General features: G+C 33.8%; 1 non-coding gene across 1 annotated transcript; it reads right to left on the minus strand.

The window, feature by feature from the left end:
- Positions 1 to 3839: 3839 nt before the first annotated feature.
- On the minus strand, positions 3840 to 3913 carry TRNAN-GUU (transfer RNA asparagine (anticodon GUU)). Its single transcript has one exon. It is a non-coding gene; the product is annotated as a tRNA-Asn (tRNA).
- Between the last annotated feature and the right edge of the window lie 2861 nt (positions 3914 to 6774).

The following is a 6774-nucleotide window of genomic DNA, read 5'->3' on the forward strand; positions in this document are numbered from 1 at the left end:
ATATAGTCGATATATACATATGACAATTTATATAATATCTTATAAACAGGTTCAGCGCTAGCGTTCAGTCTTTATAGTTCAGTCTTAATAAGCCTGTGCAACCATGACTTAAAGCCTCACCTTCACGGTGAATCCATGGAATAAAGTAATAATAAGAGGAATAAGAATTTCGAGTAAAAATATTAAATAGCATGGGAATCAAAATAAAATATTCTTTATTCGAATAGGCTGTTAAAGGCACTTTAATCATCAGTCAACATATAATTGCATTATTGTACCTACAGCATGCTGCCACTGGCTCGGACAGCATTTCAGAAGACAGGCATTTTGGAAGGCAGTTCAGGAAAAATTAAATGCTCTATTGTAAAAAAAAAACATTAGTGAAAGTAATAAAGAAAACTCTATTGAGTTTATTTTATATCATTTTAAGATTATAGCGCTTATTAATTAATAAATCATAAACAGATTTAACTCTTCTAGCATTGTAATTTTGAAGTACACGTGTGTTTACTATATTTCAAATTCAAAGAGGATAATAATGTAAATAAATAAAAACATATGAAAAACACTTCTGTGTTATTATGAATACATGTAATTACATTTATAACAATGCTGCTATGATCTTGAACTAAGGATTATTGTATTGTTTATACAAATGTTATAGATATCTTAATAACGAATATTTAAAGAGATACTTTCAAGGTTACAGATGTATTGAAACGTTCGAAATGATTATCTGTCTTATACAGATATATATGTAGAGAGAAGTGTATTAATAAAATGGATATCTTTATAAATTAAATTTTACTTTATTTTTTTAGTACCAGGGATGGTTCTAGCTCGTGTAGAGCCCGTGTGCAATGAAACCCTGGTGCCCCCAAGACCTTCACCCCTCCCCCCAGCTATAACTATTAACTTTGCTGTAATAACAAAGTTTTTCCATATTCAAACAAGCTATTTTGTAAGTAGATATTGCTTACAGTGTGGTATTAATTACGGCCTTTCTTCTTATGGCGGCAGAATAACACTAATTGTTTTGGCGCTACCTGAGACGACGGCGCCCGTGTGCATTGCACACCCTGCACTATAGGTTAAGCTGCTACTGTTTAGCACGTATTTTTAGTCATTATCATCATAGCTGTCGTTCACCAGAGACATATGCCTTCTCCATAGATTTCTAATTCCAAGCGGTCTGCGACCAGCGTCTTGACCTTGTGGTTGGAAGTTCTACGCTTCGCTTGCCGTTCGTAATTCTCACTCCTGAATCTTAAAGTCATATTCTCTTCAATATACCAATACGATAAGCTATGTCAGCGAATATAAAATTCTCAATCAATGGACAAATGAAATTAAAACAAAACTATACATGCGTATTATTCGTAAACAGTAGTTGCACTATTGTACAAGGGCACCATATTAATTTATTCTAGAGCGTTAACCAACAAAGGGGGTCCTGTGTCTAGGGTCCTGACACTGGACCCCAATTGATATACATGTTCAACTTACCGGACCTCCACAAGAAAGAACTTAATACAGAATGTTTTGATAAGCTCGCCCGGCACATTGTGTTAAACCTCAATGATGACTTCAAATATAATATGTTATAAGAAATGTAATGTAGAAATGAATGCGAAACTAATTAATAAAACCTAAATAAAATTGTAATATATAAATAAGTAATAAATAATGGATATGAAACAAAATTTAAATTTATGAATTGTAAAATAAATGTCAGATATTAATATTCAGTATCGTACTGTGGGGGTAAGGTGTAGTAAGATAGGGCGATGTATGAAAGAGATTAAGAAGAAATAATAAAATTCTTTGAAAAATTTAATGCAAATGTCAGGTACATTTGCAATAAATTACATATAGCAGGGACTACAAATGTAGAAATGAAAGTAGAATTTATTAATAGTCATTAATCATACATATGTATATATGGTTCGTATATCGTTCGTTTCGCCCTCCTAGTTGCATCAGCATGCATCATAACTTTGAGGCTTTTACACTAATAACTAATAAATATATATATATATAACCTCAGGGTACAATTATATACGAATGCCACTGATCACAGACAACTTTGCAGAGGCTCGGCTGCAGCGTCCTCTGCGTAACATAACACCACACAACGATCTCAATTGGCGATTAAGGTAATTCCCCTCCTAGATACTTTTGTTGGGGGTTCAGCTGAAGGATGGACGTACTAGACAGTCTTGATGTCCATGTATGCGTTTAGCGATGAATATGAATTACTACCCGACAGATGGATTACAACCCAGATCACCGGTGTACAAAATCAGCAGACAAAGGATGACCTCGTGCATGTGTTCCTTCTTCAAAATCAACCCAAATGCAATAACATCGGTCACATAACGGTGTCAGAATTCATATCCGAATTCGAATTTCAAATCGAACGCGCGAGTATGAATTAAAACAAAAAGTTTTGTGGCTTTAGTGGCCAGCAATAAGATAAGCTTTTACATAAATGCTATAAACTTAATTTAATTTAAAAAAATACTTAAAAAGAAACTACATGTTTTTACTGTGGTACTTTGACAGAATTGTATTGACTTATGTCTTTATAAAACTATAAAATTTATGAAAAAGAAATTTTGTAATAAATTTTAAATGTCCTTTCGTTGTTTTCAGGTGAGACTTTGTTTAAATAAAATGTAAAATATTCCAATGCAACCTAAGTGCGTATTAAAATAAGAATCTTTATTTTCAGAAGCAAATCTATATTATTTTATTGAAAATCAGAAAAAGTAAAATATTAAAATCAATTTAAACAAACGTACGGTCTACTTGGCTGCGATGTAACACTTTCACTTTGTTGAAATGTAACAAAAATACAGTAGATTATTTCGGCTTAGTGGACCATACAAGTATAAACTTACATCGGTCGTAGAACTTTGAGTTTAGACACCTGACTACTGGTTTGAAATTTAATCCTAAGACATACGATTTAAATTTCATTTATTTTCGGGTCATTTACAAAAATAGTTAAGCAATTCCATTACAGGTATAAATAGTATTTTTAATATCAATAGAAATTCATCTACCTTCGCATATGGATAAAAGATGAATAAAGGTATGGATGAAGGCTGTATGCGGTTTTACAATAAGCACACGTGATTGTCAAAAGTGTGGCGAAGGTTAAAAATATGCCACGAAAATGAAAGATAGTCTGAAGAACGAAAAAAATTAAATAAATTTTATTTATTAAACACTTTATAATAGAGGTAATATATATATAATAATATATATATAATAGAGGAGAAAAAAAGAAACAATTCATATGTCTTATCGCTCGAGGCGATCTCTACCAGACAACCTTCGGATGGAGATGAGAGACATGAAGGAGAGGGCAGTTTAGGGTGTACATACATACAAATATATTTATATACACACACATATATATGTAAAATACATAATATCCCATTTCAGAAATTGTTAACGACGAGAAAGAAAAAAGAAATTATTGAAAAACATGTCCCTGTCAAAAATAAGACAGGAGAACGAAAAACAATATTCACCCGTGTAGTCTTTAAATAATAAATATAATAATAGATCGGAACAGTGGTAGCTTGCGGTAGAGGATTGAGATCGCTGGTCGATTCCCGGGATACAATCTTATAGTTTACACTTTATGCATTAATTATTTATGATTGCTACTGCACCAAAACTAGATTCCAGAGGATGATCAACATTATCCTTTGCGTATTGCGATTGCCAGACCGCCTGCTAGCTTAAAGGCAGGCTTATGCCTTGTAGTGGTCATCTATAAGCAAAAACGATGACATTGGAAAATATATAGTAAATTAAAAAATTGCCGCCCCCGGGTGGGCTCGAACCACCAACCTTTCGGTTAACAGCCGAACGCGCTAGCCGATTGCGCCACGGAGGCTTACATACATCAAATAAAAACTACAAATAAATTAAGCGTTGATGCACCATAGAAGAAAGATGACATCAACATGTGTTAACTTGTTAAAAAAATTAGATTCCTGATTTAAATACCATGAGAGTTTTGAGAGTTCAATGGTAGTCGATAAATGTACGGTACACCTTATTTAAATAACTTATTGATAACATAGTAAAAAAAAAACATTTTTAAAATTCGAACTAGTTTACTACATAATTAACTATAGTTTTGTACTGCTAGAAGTTATTGACCTATTCCAGTAGATGCGGTAGCCAAGCGGTAGAAGACAGACTTGCGATCGTAGATTGCGGATTCGATTCCGAGGGATACAATCTTATATAATACACTCTTCGTTTGTTAATTATATAGGATTGCTACTACTCTTAAACAAGTTTCCAGAGGATGGGCAGCAGTGTCCCCGTATAATACCACACTGCGATCGTCAACTTCCCTACCAAACCTTTTTAAGGTTCTATTGGAAATCTCTGACAGCCTATGTCCAGTGGATATCCTGTAGTTTAAATGGTGATGATGATACAAGCAATATATGATGAAAACATTCGTATGATTGAAAACAAGGTAACCTAACATGTTTCTTGTACAGCTTGTGTTCAAGCATATATTTATATAAGCAGAGATAATCTAATTCTATATTTACTTATTTGAAATCTCTAAAGTTCACCTGTAGACGTGACACCAATACTAACTCCAATGGTTCTGAATCAAAATTATGAATGATTAAAAAATATGAATGATTTATTTTAGGTGTAAAACCTTTGATAGAATGAATGTATAACTCATTCGCTTTCAATATATGATAGACCCTATTCAAAAATCAGTGGTACCAGAAATAATAAATAATTTAATGATAATATGTTTAGAAAAATCATTTTTAAATTTCGTTTTACAATATATTATAACTAATTGTTTAATATCTTTTCCTGCATACTCTACATTGATAGAAGTAATTAACTTATGAAATATTTTAGAGTGATCACCTTATACAGGGTGATAGCACGAGGATAGAGAATGATAACAATAATTTATAACTCAGTTTACAATTAAGTTTAGATTGTAACGCGCCATCTATTGGTAAAAACTAACAAAACTCATTGAAGTTTTGTGTTTAATTTGATGATCGTATAAAAAATTAGAACGATTTCTTAAATTATTCCACGTACGATTCATCGGGTTCCTTATACATGTATGGATTTAAATATGTTACTGTATCATTCAAAGTTTTTGTCTGTACGTAAGGAAGTATAAAAATGTAAATCATAATTTTTAAGTAACAAGTTATTGCTGTTCTGTTATATATAACGATGATAATAGAACAGTTAGAAGTTATGATGAGTTTCAGGAGGCTTTTTTTAAATCTAGATTTATTTTTACAAAATTGATTAATCACAGTATCAGAAATAAAATTAATATAATAACATATAACATTTAAATTGTAAGATATTTTTAGCAACATGAAATAAAGAGAGCTTTGTTATTACTATAACTTCGTCTTTGTTTCAAACCACAGACGATCACTGCAATACACAGACTTGCACCAAAGATATCTAAGGGGAAATATACCATAATTGCCACACTTGGCACAATGGTTTTCGATCGCAGTATGGTATTGCTGCTGCCAATCCTCTGGAAACTTATTTGTGAGCAGTGGCAATTCAATATAATTAATGCACAAAGTTTTAATTACATAACATTGTGTATAGGAAATATTACGTCATTATCAGCGGCACATCAAAAAGGGGAATTCCACAGAAATAATATAGTTCATTTACGTCGATATAAATACGGGCGAAGCGAATGAATATACACACTTCTACTTCGGACTTCGTGTTGTTACTACTTGTAGCTCCACCGGCCCTAGGAAGAATTCCACAATTGTATTCCGATAATAGGAAACGTGGTCACTTGCGACGGGCCTGAAAAGAAGGCTCAAGGTGACCCAGAGAGCAATGAAGGTATACTCGGAGTTTTACTGTAAGATCGAATTAGAAGTGGTGAATCTGCAAAAGAACCAAGATCACCGACGTAGCTTGAAGATAGGTCGCCTGTAGTGGCTATGTGCGGGGTATATAGCTTGTAGCCTTTGGCGCCGAAAGGTTCTTGAGCGACGACCACAAGCAGGTAGACGCGGCGTGATTAGGTCCCCATTAGGGGGGCGGACAACATAGTTAAGGTGGAGTCGCTGGACGTAGCCAGCGCAAGACTGGTCATTGTGGCTTTCTTTAGTGGAGGCCTATACCTTGCAGTGGGCGTCCATAGATTGAAAAAGAAGAAGCAGTATCCCGAGAATTGAACCCGCGACCTACGATCGCAAGTCTATCTTCTACCATTGGACAATATTATAATTTACGAGGTGCTAATGTGAGGTCAAGTTGTTTGTAGTACAACTTAAGTGATAAAGCACATACGAAAATTTGATAGACATTAGCAGTGAGTGTTTAAAAGTAACATTTCTTGCTGGACTATTCAAATATATTTTCATTTGAAGTTGCTTTCTAATACATCTTATATAACTCTGTCTCTTTCTGTTGACGTGGACGCTGGTGGCCTTGTTCGCAATAATATCTTCGTAGAAATAAGTCTGCGGAAACAAAGTAGTTCGCGAACTATAACGATATATATATAATATATATATAGATATATTACACCCTCCACTAGGTGTACCAACTATATAATTAAGTTCGCGGAAAGTCGTCTTCTTTTTTAAATGACTCCGTTTTAGGACCTCTTAGTCTGTAGGAGTGGTCGTGGTACGGTAGCTTCTTGTTCTTCGGTAGCTTCTTGTGCTTCGGTAGTTCGTCGGTTGTATCTTGTTCGTCGATTGC

Source organism: Battus philenor, unplaced genomic scaffold (assembly GCF_028537555.1).
Source record: "Battus philenor isolate CCGP_79_NKW_IND1 unplaced genomic scaffold, ilBatPhil1.0.hap1 SCAF_20, whole genome shotgun sequence".
NCBI classification, from domain to species: Eukaryota; Metazoa; Arthropoda; class Insecta; order Lepidoptera; family Papilionidae; genus Battus; species Battus philenor.